This window comes from Tiliqua scincoides, chromosome 4 (assembly GCF_035046505.1).
Source record: "Tiliqua scincoides isolate rTilSci1 chromosome 4, rTilSci1.hap2, whole genome shotgun sequence".
Lineage (NCBI taxonomy): Eukaryota > Metazoa > Chordata > Lepidosauria > Squamata > Scincidae > Tiliqua > Tiliqua scincoides.
Window position 1 is genome coordinate 95,831,626 of NC_089824.1, and position 15,016 is coordinate 95,846,641.

General features: G+C 41.7%; 1 protein-coding gene and 1 pseudogene across 1 annotated transcript in view; both read left to right on the forward strand.

Moving 5' to 3' along the window:
* Positions 1-15,016, forward strand: part of CTNND2 (catenin delta 2) — a 575,776-nt gene that overhangs the window by 236,310 nt on the left and 324,450 nt on the right. The window lies entirely within an intron of this gene.
* LOC136649846 (5S ribosomal RNA) lies at positions 5,465-5,583 on the forward strand (annotated as a pseudogene).

Sequence of the window (15,016 nt, forward strand, 5' to 3'; positions counted from 1 at the left end):
CACCCCCTACCTTGCTGCAATGAAGGTAGCTGATAAGACCACTAGGAGCAGTTAAAAGAGCTATAACACCTAGAATATATGCCCTATACAATCTTAAGGGCAGCTCTGGAACTCATAGTGTTGCAGAGGACCAAAAAGTGTCAGTGCCAACATAGAAATCTTGCATTTCCCGTTCTGGAGAGGAAGCGTACGCATCTCCCAGGTAGGAAAAAATGCAAAAGATCTAAGGGCCCAATTCTATTCAGATTTCCAGTGCTGATGCAGCCAAAATGCAGCTCTGTTCCCCTACCTTGAGGAGACCTCCATGACTGCCACCTCACTGCAGGATACAGTGCACACCCCGTTGGCATGGTTGCATCAGCTCTGGAAAGTTGGATAGGATTGGGCCCTGGGATTGGGTGGATTTGTGGGAGACTCATAAGACATATCTCTGTAATGTTCTAACTTTATTGTCCTGACTAAGGTGAGTAGGCTATTTTTCTCCTTCATATTTTGCGGCTAGCTTATAACGAAGAAAGAAATCTTATTCACTCAGGAGGAAGCTGTGAGAACCTCTTATCTACTAGGTAACTCACTATATAAAATCTTTGGTTGCCTATTCTCAACTGGCAGTCAGGGTGGTCCACTGAGCTTCCTTCTTTCCCGGCTCCTTCACGTCACAATTTTAAATAAAGGTACCATGTTTAATTGAAACAGACATTTTTAAAATAAGTTATGTGGCATATTAACATGAAAGCATTGTGCATGGGATTTAATGCTATATAGATACAACCATCTTATTTCCTTTTCCTTTCATTTCATACAAAGCCATGTGCATATATGCTTCTCAATAATTACATTAGGGATAAGTGAACTAAGAGAATTCCATCTGTATTTTAAGGTGATTTAATAAATGGGATTATTTGGAGGGAAGTCTCTAAACCCTGGTATGTGCTAATGATATTAGTGAACAGCAGGACCTAGTGTTCCCATATATGCTGCAAACCAGTGGTTCCCAAACTGTGGGTTGGGACCCACTGGTGGGTTGCGACCTGATTTTTGGTGGGCCACCAAAGGATGACGGAGATCAGATTGCCTGAAGCCATGAGCCTATTCAAAAATCAAAAACTGTAGCTGCTAATTACCCTGCAAAGAGCTCAGCTTCTGCAGTTCGCAAGCATTTGTACATATAGGGAGATAAATGTTTGAGGGTCTTTTTCTGATTATTATTACTTATAAAATATTTCTTTCTAGATTTCCTTTTTGAAAAAGTCTGGATAGATTAGATAGATATTGTCATTTAAAAAAGTGGGTCCTGATGCTAAAAAGTTTGGGAACCACTGCTGTAGACAACATGGTGTGAACAGAACTCTCCTAGCAGAGATTAATAGGTTTGATGACATCATTGATTCACACCAGGTTTTACTGCCCCTGGGCAGAACAAGTAGTTCCACTTTGGATCCAAGATGATATCCATTACCAAATGTAATGAGTTCTCCAAATTCTGCATTCAACCAGAGCCCAAAATCCACCACCAAATTAAATTCCAAATTCTTCCTGTTGGAAGAGTGACTGTATATGAGTAGAGTCACCAAGTATATAGTCAGTGGTGTATATATTAATCCTCACCAATAGGGGGGGGGTGCTGCAACCTATTTTGTTGCTAGTCTAAAGCAGGGGTCTCCAAACCCTGGCCCGGGGGCCAGATGCGGCCCACAGCGAGCCTCTGTCCGGCCCATGGCCAGCCTCTGATCCCCTGAGAGCCTCTGGCCCAGTTGACCAAACACAACTGGAGTTGTGCTTGTGAGGTGGGAGAATGGGGGTTCGTTTAAGTGTGTGCTTTGGGCTGTGTTGGTGTTTGGAAAAGTCCTGGACATTTGTGCCCATTTATTCATTCATCTAAGTTCCATCTCTAATGTATTTATTTAATTTTATATTTAATTTTTTTCCCCGACCCTTGACACTGTGCCAGATGCTTGATGCGGCCTTCAGCTGAAAAGTTTAGGGACCCCTGGTCTAAAGGATTGTGGGTTGCACTTTCCTACTATGACAGGGGTGTCAAAGAGAGGGCCAAACAGCATTCATGGCACCTGCTGAAGGCCAGAAGTGATTTCATTAATCCCCTTTCTGCCCAGCCCACAGGTGTACACATTTGATCCCTGTTGTGTATATGCAACATAGACAGAAATGGCTTAAGCAGGTCATGACCAGAAATAAGCACTTTTTTCCTCATAGGAACTCATCAGCTGTAAATGAAAGAAGAGAAAAATATGCAAATCTTGGTTGTATTTTCAAAATATCAGAAACTCAATTATCATGCTGACTACCCTTTCAGCAGTGACACCTTAGCACAGCTGAGAGCAGGTGGTGGTGGTGCTGGGCCATATGAAGAGCTTCCATGGGCTTCATCCAGCCCCTGGACCTTGTATTTGACACCCCTGTACAATTATGAGACTGTTTATTCATTTCTTTTACCTGTCTTATTTTGCCTGTATAACAATGGCTGCAGTCTTTTCCTTGTTGCAACAAAGTTCTTAACAAAACTCAGCTGATTGATTCCCTCAGCTCTGCTAATGTTTTCCAAAATCAAATAGCAATCCCTCCTCACGATAAATAGTCAGGTCAATATACTTGTGTGAATTCAAGTATATGTACTTGGCAATAACAGCAAAAAAAAAAGAGAGGAAGAACAACAGTTTCAGTGGTGCCCCACCTTCCACTCATCTAGTATGTGCCCAGGAGTGAGAGTGAGGAAACATGAAGCTGCTGTTGCCTCAGTTCCCACTTGTCTAGCTTTAATTTTTAAAGAGACAGTACATAAAGACATCTGACCATAATTATAAAACAATATAGTCAAGAACATGGAAACAAAGTATCTTATGTGATATGTGCATAATAATCAAACTTTAAACTTGGATGTGTTCAAATACACATGTATGTTTAAAAAAATCCCCAATCCTAAGTGTCTTTACTCAGAAGTAAATTGCACTGATACATGAGATTTTCTTCTGAATAAGTTTGTTTTAAGATCCTTGCAACCTCTTGCAGAAGACAGATTGTCAACAATTCCATATGGATGGGTGGATAAGAAAGCAAAAACTGATGCAGTGAATGAATGCTCCCTATGAAGTGCTATTAGAGCTCTAAATATGTTAATACGTGTGCTTATCTGCATAAACTAGTTTATGTTACTAGACATAACTTTTTGTCTGTCTTCATTGTGTCTCATGGTGCTACTTCTTCAGTTGTGGCTAGTGCTGACAAAGCATTGTCAACTTCCAACATTTGGGGCATTCTTTAATGTTTCAAATAAATCCTCTGCATGATCATGAAGGAAAACAGCAAGGGGCCAGGAAGGGAGAAATGTATCTGAAATCAGAGTGTGCCTTTCAACAGAATGCTTAGCTATCTCTCACTCTAGCATGCTGTTATTAGAGGATTTTAATGTTACCAGATTAACAGCCACAGATGATCTCTTGAGCCTAAGATCCCTGATAAAAACTGGAATGCAGTCTATGTTTGGAGATAAGAGGTACATTCTATTCTTTGCTGTTCCAGAAGGGGCTCAGGCACATAATTGAAAATTTTAATAGGGAGCATCTGCTGAGGATTTTCTCTCTCTCTCTCCCCTCTTTTTTATTTTAAATTACAAGATTTAGGGAAAACTTTGCACCAGCACTGCATGACTGGCAGGAAGATCTGAGGCCCTCCTGTGCAAATATGCCCAGCAATGTACTGTTTTCAATGAAATGCAAATTTCTGTCTGGACTAAAAAGGTCCCCTACCTCCTTGCTCCCCAACCCTGCCCTCATTTTTTGTAAGCCTTGCAAATAAATAAGCAGAAATTTATTTTTATTCCAGAAAAGACAGCTGTAAGTGTTCTCAGAAATGGGAAAGTGCCACAGAGCAAGCAAAGGGCAGGAGTCTGGTACATACATACAACAAAAAGAGATGCAAACTGGATGGTCAAAGAAAATTTACTATTTGAAGGATTTCCCCCCCTTCTCATACCTGACCATTTTTCCTATATTATTTCTTTGAAGCAGAAACAAAATACTTTACAATTGCATTTAAACCCACTGACCAGTCCTCTTTTTAAAAGTGGTGATAACCATAGTTCCAGGAAATGAGGAATGGTTAGATTTACATCTATATCAGCTCTCTCCACCTCATTTATTTTTGGTTTCTCTGGCATATTCCTGTGATGTTCTTTGGATAGTTACAGTCCATAACTTTCACCTTATTTGTTTTTTGAATGTATGAGCAATCCTAACCACACTTTCCTGAGAGTAAGCCCTATTGAACAAAATAGGACTTACTTCTGAGTAGACTTGGTTAGGATTGTGCCCTGAGTCACATTTTCTGCCAAAGAAGGGTGTACATTGGTAAGAGCAATGAAAACAATAAATCCACTGCAGGATCAAACTAAGGTTTTTCTCATTCTGTGGTCTATTTCAAATTGCAGCCTGCCATGTAATGGGCAGTGATAGAGTCACTCTACAACCTATCCTGTACTCAGAGATACTGCCTCTGACAATGGAAGTTCCATTATAACTATCATGGCTAATAACCATCAACAAACCAACCTTGCATTAATTTATCTAAGGTTTACTAATGCTTTCCAATACAGTGGCCATCATAACATTCTGTGACAGTGTGAATTATTCATGTTGGTTATGTACTGACATACATCAACACAGTATTAACACACAAATACTTAGGGATATGCTTCTTACTTCTCCCCCTAGGCCCAAGACACTTTGACCTTAAAAGGGGTGGTAGAACACTCACAGAGTCTAGTAAATTTCACATCTAAGACAGCAACAGTTTTCTTTAGTGATTACCAAAGCAATCCTATACATATCTACTCAGCTGTGTTCAATGACTGTTACTTCCAAGAAAATGTGTATAGAATTGCAGCTAGGCAGCCCAATCCTATCCAGCACCAATGCAGCACTTACAGCCACGCTTCATCCTGTGCAAGAACTGATCAGACCGGAGGTTTCCTTGCGGTAAGGGGACATTTGATAAGAGGGCATCTCTGGAGAAAAGACCCAGCCACAGCAGCTGGTCTACTCGGAACTGTGCCTGCTAATTCCCCAGTGAAAGTAGAGCCATGTTGCCAGATCTGACATGTGAAGGGGGATAGAATATGATGCATGCCAACACCACTGATCCTGTCCCCTCCCAGGTCCGATACACCCACCCACCTTGTCTCCACCCTCCACTGCCCTGCATGGAACTTAACCTGCTCCAGGCTGCGTTGAGGCTTCCACTGGCACAGGCAAGATTGCGCAGGCTTTCCCGTGCACTGGTGCAAGAAGAAAATATTTTTGACATTTTTTAGCTCAGGGTGGGGTTCCTTTCCTCATTTTATCCTCACAACAACCCTGTGAGGTAGGTTAGACTGAAAGACAGGCTTGTTTCATAAGTTTACTGGCCAGTTCAGTAGGCTGACCATTTTAAGAAGTAGGTCTGAGTTCCTATGCACAGAACTGTTACCCTGCACATGCCCGATCTCGTCTGATCTCAGAAGCTAAGCAGGGTCAGGCCTGGTTAGTACTTGGATGGGAGACCGCTTGGGAATACCGGGTGCTGTAGGCTTATACCATATAGTCTTTTGAGACTGAAGGTTGCCAACCTATGCACAGACCTTTCATAGGTAGACACTTCAGTCTGCCATTTCATGAGCTGATCTACAAATGACTAAGCATCCAAGCCTGCAGCTTCTAGCAGCAGGCTTGTGCAGACACTGTCCACTGATTCTTTTCTGGATACCACAACATACACTGCAGGAACACTTCTTATATTTTTAAAGGTACTAAACTATCTGTAACAAAATAACAGTTATAATGAAATGCAAACTGCACTATCCACTTATGAAACACAAAAAGATGGTGCTTTTCAAAAGAGATGCTTAAATGACTACAGTTCTTCCATTTTCTTAATCTGGAGATCACTGGGAGTATCCCAAGGATATCCTGGGAATAAATGTAGTTTCTTGAAGATACTGTGCTGTACTCAGTCCCTCCCCCCAGTTCTTAGTCTCCTCTCAGAGAACTACAGTTCCCAAGATTCTTTGGAAGACAGAATTATTTTATTGTATGCAGTGGTTCTCAAACTTTTAGTGCCCGGACCCACTTTTTAGAATGAGAATCTGTCAGGACCCACCATGAGTGATGTCATGACAGGTAGTGACATCATCAAGCAGTAAATTTTTTAACAATCCTAGACTGCAATCCTATCCACATTGACTATCATTGTTAAAAGAATATACATAGTAACCTGTTAAAAGTACAGGTCTGTAACATTTTCCCAAATGCAGTCACATCCCATGTTAGCATCAAGTCTAATATACTAAAAACAAAATATTGAAATGAATGGGGACCCACCTGAAATTGGTTCACAACCCACCTAGTGGGTCCTGACCCACAGTTTGAGAAACACTGGCTATGGCATTGATATTCCCTTGTGTAAATGTCTCTTACTCCAAAGAAGTTGACTGTTTTCCACAAATCGTTTTTACCTGCTCCTTTGATTTCAAGTGAGGAACTGGGGGGTTGCTGTTTAAACCGCATTCAGCCAAGGGTGTTGGTGGCTCCTTCTGCACTTACCTGGCTGGGAGTAAGCCCCACTGAATCCGGTAGGATTTGCTTCTGAGTAAGCAAGCACAGGATTGGAAATCAGTTTGCTGCCCAAGAATATTTGAGCTGCAGGTCAGTGGACGTTGGTGGCTTTGCCCTAAAGGTCCCAGTCGCGCTGTGGGATGCGTTTCATTTCCCCCTCCCCAGTGCTCCTGCGGGCGGAGGAGGAGAGAGTGAAGGGCTGTGCTGTAGACGGGCTGCCGCTTTCTTCTCTTGACCGCCTCTTGCCTGCTTTCTCTCCCCGCCCCTCCCCTCGCCGCCTCCTCCTCCTCAGGGCACCACCGGCCGGGCAGCCCAGCTCGCCGCTTCGGAGCTGCCGTCCCAGTCGCAGCCACTGCCCAGAGAGACCTTCGCGCCGAGCCATGGGAGCGCCTTCCACTTGCCGGACTCCTCCTCTTCCTCGCAGCAGCAGCAGCACTCGCCAGCCCTCTACTACTCCAGCTCCACGCTGCCGGCGCAGAGAGTGAGCTCGCCTCTGTCCATGCAGCAGGTGGGCTCACCGACCAAGTTCCAGCGGGCGGGCTCCGTCTCGGAGAGCGCCGCCGGCTACAGCACCACGCAGCGCGTCTCCTCTCCCAAGCAGTCGCCCAGCCGCCTCGCCAAGTCCTACAGCACCAGCTCGCCCATCAACATCGTCGTCTCCTCAGCGGGGCTCTCTCCGTCCCCGATCCGCGTCACCTCCCCGCCCACCATCTCCTCCTCGCCCATCCACCAGCTCAGCTCCACCATCGGCACCTACGCGACGCTCTCGCCCACCAAGAGGCTGGTGCACCCTTCCGAGCAGTACGGCAAGCACTCCCAGGAGCTGTATGCCACCGCCACGCTGCAGAGACCCGGCAGCCTCGCAGGTGAGTCCGCCTGCAAGGGATTCCTGGGACAGGAAAGGGCCCCCTGCTCGCCTGTTGTGTTATGTCGGGAAGCCTCAGGTGTGTCTTTGCAGCCATAATCCCTGTATAAGGAATAGCCCAGCCCCAGCTGTGTTTACTTAGGAGTAAGTCACTACTCAGTCCAGTGGAATTTGCTCACAAGTATATTGTAAACACATTTTGATGTTGATAATTAAGGCTGCAGTCCTATGGACACTTTCCTGAGAGGAATCCCCTTTGACTATAATGGAATTGACTTCTGAGTAGACAGGCATAAGATTGGTCTCTAAAAGGATCTTGCACTGCCTTCCCCCATCTGATAAAAAGTTAACCTAATATAGCTTGGTCTCTTATCTAAAGAAATCTTACTTCAGTTCTAACATTGATCCAGTTATGTTTTTTTACTTATTCTCAAGCATTTTTCTAACATAGAACATGAATTTTTTTTAAAAGAAAAATCATCCAACCTTAAGTAAAGACTGCTTAGAACCCTCAAATGGATGCAGTTGTCTCTTCCTTTAGTAAAGATAAGTTTACCATATTTAGGTGTGTTAGTAACAGAAATGTCAGAATTTTCTTATTTTGGCCAATTCTGTGTATGAGCTTGGTATGTGTTATTTCCCACCATAGCTCAAAACCATCTATATTTTTTAAAATTATATTCTGTATCTGAAAATGCAGTATTGATCCTCCTGATAATTTGACAATTAAGCTATATACTTTTCAATGGAGAATTTTTGTCTTTCTTTATAAAAAGTCATTTGAGATATATTGCTATAGCAACAGTTATCATGCTCATATGTTCAGTTGTCTGATTTACATGGCTAGATATGACAATAAAGAGAATTCATATGAGGCATTTTTTGTTAATATCTGACAAGTATCCAAGTACTTCTCCTTTAAAAAAATATTGAATTGGTAGTTGACCCTCTTTGAACATTGTTGTTTATGACTGACTAAAGAGCTGAACTGGTAGCCCCCCCCCACACACATGCACATTAGAGTCAGTTCAGTAGTAGATTAATTTCAGCAGCAAGTGTTCTTGTTCTTTAAGCATATTTTTTTATAATCTTTCAAAAAAGTTGGCAAAGATATATTTGCAGAATAAGAATTTATGAATTCTCTAGATTTAGTAGGCCACAAACTTATGTACACTTATTTAGATGTGACCTCATTTGGTTGATATAAAATTGATTTGCTGATGGCTAAAAGTGTGGCTATGAGTGTTGTGAAAACTAGCATTTGCTGAGGCCCCAAGATGATCAGAGGGCCTACTGTCCAACACTGGTACCATTTTCACTTTCCATAGGGCACTTGAGGCCATCAGTGCAGGGGCAGATCCAAGGGGGGGCCGTGGGTGCATGCTCCCCCCCAACTGTCTGCCAGCAGGCAAGGGTGCCCACTGGGCTGGGGAGCAAAATCGGGTGCCAGGCGAATACCCACTGGATGGGCATGGAGAGATTGACTGGAATGGGAGCCCAGGTCTACCCAGCCAGTAGACCTGGGCTCCAAGGCCAGGTGGGAGCCCAAGTCTACCCACCCATCAAACCTTGGCCACAGAGGCCATCAAGTTCATCCCAGAGGCCAGGTCTACCTGCCTGGTTGACCTGAGCTCTGGAATTGGCAGTGCTCATGGCCCCCCTAACACAAACACTGAATCTGCTCCTACACCAGTGTACTCAGAGGGTGCCATGGCAGAGGATTCTCAACATTTTAGAATTGGCATTTCCTGTGGATTATTTGGGGAAAATTGCAAGCCATTTCCTTTGCCACTGTTCTCACATACCCATACTTCCTTTGACAAATTCAGTTTTCTCCCCCAGCTCCCTTTATATTAGTCGCATTTTAATCCTTATTTTTATTTAATCTGAATTTTTGGTCTTATGCACCATCTCCTGAAGAATTCATTTGTGGTTTTTGTTTGTTCTTGGTTTGCTTTCTGATTGGTAGGACTTGGCAGCATGTGACTTGATCACATGATAAGGTTGACTAATTAAATGAGAGACCTAATGCTGTAAATCCAACAAGTCACACTTCCTGTAAGATTCCTTCTGTCATCATCTCTACACTTTCTTTCTCATTATCTTCTCAAGGCTTATCCTTTCCCCCCCCCAATATTCCTTCTCTCTTTTGGCTTTTCTTTGATGCATGCCTTTCTTTTAAAGTCTCCATCACTCTACAACCTTTCCTCAGGTTTTTATTTCTTAATTGACAGTGTTATTAGTTCCTTACTTCAACAATCCCTGATTGGGTTCCCTTTACTATTTAATCTGTCTAGATGTGATATTGTTGCTCAGTCAGTTGGTACCAGAGGCTTCACTGCTGTGACAAAATCCTGTAATGCATTATATTGCAGATGTGTAGAGAAACTGTGATGTTCCAGGTCCAGTAAGGTGCTATCTTAGCACTATGGTTGTAGGATTATGGGCACAATCCTAACCAGGTCTACTCAGAAGTAAGTCCTATTTTGTTCAATGGGGCTTACTCTCAGGAAAGTGTAGTTAGGATTGCAGACTATGTCGTACATTAGTTGTAGTTTGGTTATTTTGTACAGACATTTTGAGCCAATATCCATAGACCTACAAATGTGAAATCACTTTCTTCCTTAACTTGGGTTATTCAGATCAGTGTGAATATTCAGCTATATACATGACCCAATTTGCATACACTTGTGTATTTCAGCATTTGTACAACTCTGGAAAAAGTTACTGCACTGCTGAATTAGGAAAAAAATGAGCGAAAAATGTTATTTGGATTTTTATTATGCCTTAGCCACAGGAGTCAGGATACCACACATACTTAGAAGTGTACATTGTGAAAATATGTTCAAGTTAAGTGGTTCAGGCTGCAATCCTAACCACACTTTCCTGAGAGTAAGCCCCATTGAACAAAATAGAACTTACTTCTGAGTAGAGCTAGTTAGGACTGTGCCCTTAGAAAAATAACTGTATAATATATACAACTGAGCAATTTAATTGAATGCTATAACCTTTAAAGGAAATTATTTCCATAGAGATCCCCAACTTTAATAATAATAATAAGTTAAATCTACTTAGATCCAGTAGATGGAAAATGATTTCATAATTGAATCTTGTGCCAATATAACACAATTTAAAATTTTTCTTGGAAGGGGGTTGTTTGCCAGTTCAGTTGAAATATATGAAAGAAATATAGATGAGCATTTTCTTTAAATGATCTTGTAAGCAAGTGATGCTACAATCACCTTTTGGGTGGTGGTCCAACAGGAAAGATAGAGTGTGCTTGGAAATGAAGGAACTGCATGGCGTTTGGCCGGTTAATGGAGTCTCACTGGGCCCAATCCTATCCAACTTTACCACACTGGTGTAGCTACAATGCAGCCCCAAGGTAAGGGAACAAATGTTCCCATACCTTGAGGAGGCCTCTGCGACTGCCTCCCCACCACAGGATGTAGCACATGCCCCATTGGCATGGCTGCACTGACATTGGAATATTGGATAGGATTAGGCCCACTGTCTTTTCCTGCTGCTGTCAGTTGCAGAGTGGCTGGTTGCTGATGGAATCTGTTCATTGAGAGAGCCGAATTGAAGATGATCTAAGCAGACTAATGGACTTCATTGATTACAAATAATATAAAACCTTCCAAATCCTACCACCACATTTTTTTTAATTTCTGTTGCAAAATAGGGTTCCCTGGGCTCAATGAAGTACAGAATAATTGTGAACCCAATAGGAAATACAAAACTTTAAATCAAAAATATTTAATCTAGTTGTCTGATAGTTGAGAATTTGTTTATTATAATTTATTATCTCAAGCAAATCTTTGCAAAGCAGTATATTTCTAAACGTCTTGGCCCAAGATACCAGTTTAGGAAGACTGAAGAGACAGCTTGCCTATTTCCCCATATCATCTCTTTCACAGAGATGGCTTGCTGGATTGCTCCAGAGTTCCCTGAGGTCTATCAGAGGCTTGCAACAGCAGACATTTCTCATTCTTAACAAAATGCAGCCCTGAACCTTCTGAAATCAGTGACTAGGGATTCTTCACACATCACTTCTTTTTAGGTTTACACCTAAAAAATGAATGTGACAAATAGTGTTTCAAAATATGTATGCAGGCATACTCATCCTATGGGCATTCTTTATACATATAGGCACTCTCATCAGAGAGCAAGGATTGTTTGCACCTACTTTAAGTCCTGGATGTACAAACTGAGGTTTGTTGCTGCTTTATAATGTGTAGAACAGCCCTATTGTCCTAGTTGCCATCAACTTAACTGTAGTCATGATTCCATCATATGTTTCGAACCCTGATCCTGAGGTACTTCGGTGCATCAACTTAATTTTGTTTTGTTGTGCTGCCTTGTGGCATTGAAATGCCCTACACTCAGTGTCTGAGCTAAAAAATGGGTATATGTTATAAGCTATTTTGAAGTTGCTTGTTTCCAAAATCGTGATCAGCATTGAAATCCTGGGCCTGCAGCTGGGAGGGGGAGGAAGAGGTGACAGCAACCTTTTACAAGAAAGTAACTTTTTGAAAGGAGAAAATAAATAGGCTTTTTTTTTGTTGTTTGTTTGTTTGGCTTCTTTGTTTTTGTCAAAGGTGGTTTTCTGCTTTATGTATACAAGTTAAAAATGCAGGTCTTGTCGGCTCATGATAGATTATGACATCTCAAGAGAGGGAAACTGAACAAGTCTTTGTTTTTTGTTTCTTAGCACTTGTTTAACTCCACTGACTAATGAACTCTTGAATCAAAGGATGTCTTTGTTAAATATAAAACACTGCCAGATCTCTTCAGTTAAACTCTTTGGAATCATGGTACCCAAACCATGGAGGGGATGTCTCTTTTAAGGGGAGTATTGATGAAAATGTTACGCTGCCTTTAACAAATAGGAACAGGTTTTTTACAGCACACCTTTAAAGCTGGTGGTGTTGCTTTTAATTTGAAGAATTAAGTCTCTGTTTCTTGTACCCTGATTTCAGTGACAGATCTTGGCGTTGTAGCTTCTTCTGAGGATTTTTGACATTAATGAGAGAGTTCTTGCCAGTTACTTTGGACACATCCTTTTGGCTTGTAACATAGTCAGGTTTCCTTGCTGAGTGGAGTGTGTGTGTTTAATAGGAGGTGTGTGTCACTCTTTGGATACTCTGCCTGGTTAGGCATTTGCTTGTTGTATTTGGAGGGAGTAAGGCCCTTTGTTGGTACTTTAACGCTGAAGCATTTGTCTGAATTTGTACCTGGTGAACAAATTCTGTCAGCGTTGGAAATTAAATTCATGAATACTTATCTATGGAGTGGAGTTTAGTAGTATCAAGAAAAGATACATCTATTATGTAGTAGTGAAAGTTATATTTGTTCTGTGCTTACTGTGACATCCATCACTTGATGAGAAAGTAACACTTGATGAAAAATGGAATTCAGGTAACTCAAGACTGGATGCATGGGATTCTTGCCTTGTCCTCATAATAACCCAGTAAGGTAGATTAGATATTCTGAGAGTTTCAAGGCTGTGCAAGGATATGAACCCTGAGTCTACCAGGTCCACTCTATTCCTTGTATCACACCGGCTCCCCAAAATAGCTTTTCATCACGCTAGTGTTGCTTCTGCTCTCCCACAATCTGTAAGAATAACTTTTTTCTTTCGTTTACACGGTACAACCCTCTCTCCATTATATTCCATTTCCCAAAATGAATGCAAGAAGTTCATTCCCACTTTTCCCTGTTCTATTTACAGTTATTATCATTATTATTATTAGTGATTTCAAATATCTGTCAAGAAGAGATTTGAAAGTATATCTTCAAAAAGTTATTTCTATCATTATGAGGCTAGGAAATCCTTTTTAAAATTTGACATTTGTGTCATAGTATTTATTACAATAATTTTTTTATAATCTGGGATGGCTTTTAAGATATTTGATACTGCTAGGTTATACTTTAGTATTGAAACTGCTCTAGACTTGACAATGTTAGTGTATAATTTGGCTTTCAGATATACATTATCGTAATATTCTTCCACTGTGAACAACCTTTCTATAGCCATTTCTGCCCAATGTTGCATATATGCAACAGGGATCAATTGTGTACACCCCTGGGCTGGGAAGAAATTATTAATCTTTGTTCCCATTTTAGTACACACTTTCCTTAAGTTTGGGAATATTGTGTATTTTAAAGGATATCATTTCAGGTGAAATGGATGGTGTTCTGCCAAATCCCAATCCAAGCACTGCCTGGAGAATTATGCCCACATTTAGCTAATTAGCTCCCCTTCTTTCCTCAGAAATGACCCTGGTTCTGCCCTGCAGTCCTGCTGGACCTCACCTACAGAGTAGCTCACCTGTTCAGCCTGCAGAGGTCCTCTCTCTTACCAGCAGCCTCCCACCACTACAGCAGCCCCTTAGTCCTCAGGAGGTCTTGGGCACAGCAGCCACACACCAAACTCCAGTGTCTCCAGCAGTCTCAAGTCCATTCACCCATCAATCCATAAGCAGTCCCCTAATCCAGCCTGTCCTCAAGCTTTCCTCCTTCTGCTACCCCCCCCCCACCAAACTCTCCCTTCAGCAGGTGCTTTTATGCCAGAGGGCCCTATTGCCTTCAAGTGGCTGCAGCTGTGCAGCACACTCTGCTGGATGCCCAGGCCTTACCCTTAAAGGGGCCACTGTTGATACCACATCTACCTCCTCACCAGATCTTCCGCGATTCCAATACAGATGGTATGCTCCACACTTTGCAAGCATCAAATAGCTAACTTGTGCTTCTTGGCCAAATAATTACTTTAACAAGCCCATTGCTTCTGTGGTGGGAGCTCCCCTCCCCCCTTGAACTGTCTCTCTCATGTGCACACTCCCACCCCATTTCAAAGCACAAATTTTTTTTGCAATGATCTTCTATTTCAGAAATAGTTTGCCATTCATCTTGTCCAATACTGTTCAAGAAACACAAGTACAGAACTAGTATAAGATCCTATGATATGTTATACTTGGGTGATCTGGTTTTTTAAAATTATTAATTGAGGTAATGACCATTTTTGGTGGTATTTTCTGTAAGCTTAACCATATCACTCATATATATCCAAACATATCTGGAGCAGATATGTTTAGGATACCCAGACAATAACAAGGAATATGCTTTTTATATGTCCTTCAGATACATTTAATGACAAACCCTCCTTGTCTCACTTCAAAATGAGCTAGGTATTTATGCGCATTCTTGACAAGAATTCAAGAAAACATTGTCTTTTACTAATGTAACTATAATAACATAGTAACTATAGTTACTATATAGTTAACTATATAGTTATATATAAGGTAAGATGGTGGAATACCTCATCAAAGATAGAATCTCAAAACACATAGACGAACAGGCCTTGCTGAGAGAGAATCAGCATGGCTTCTGTAAAGGTAAGTCTTGCCTCACAAACCTTTTAGAATCTTTTGAAAAGGTCAACAGGCATGTGGATGCGGGAGAACCCGTGGACATTATATATCTGGACTTTCAGAAGGCGTTCAACATGGTCCCTCAACCAAAGACTACTTGAAAAAACTCCACA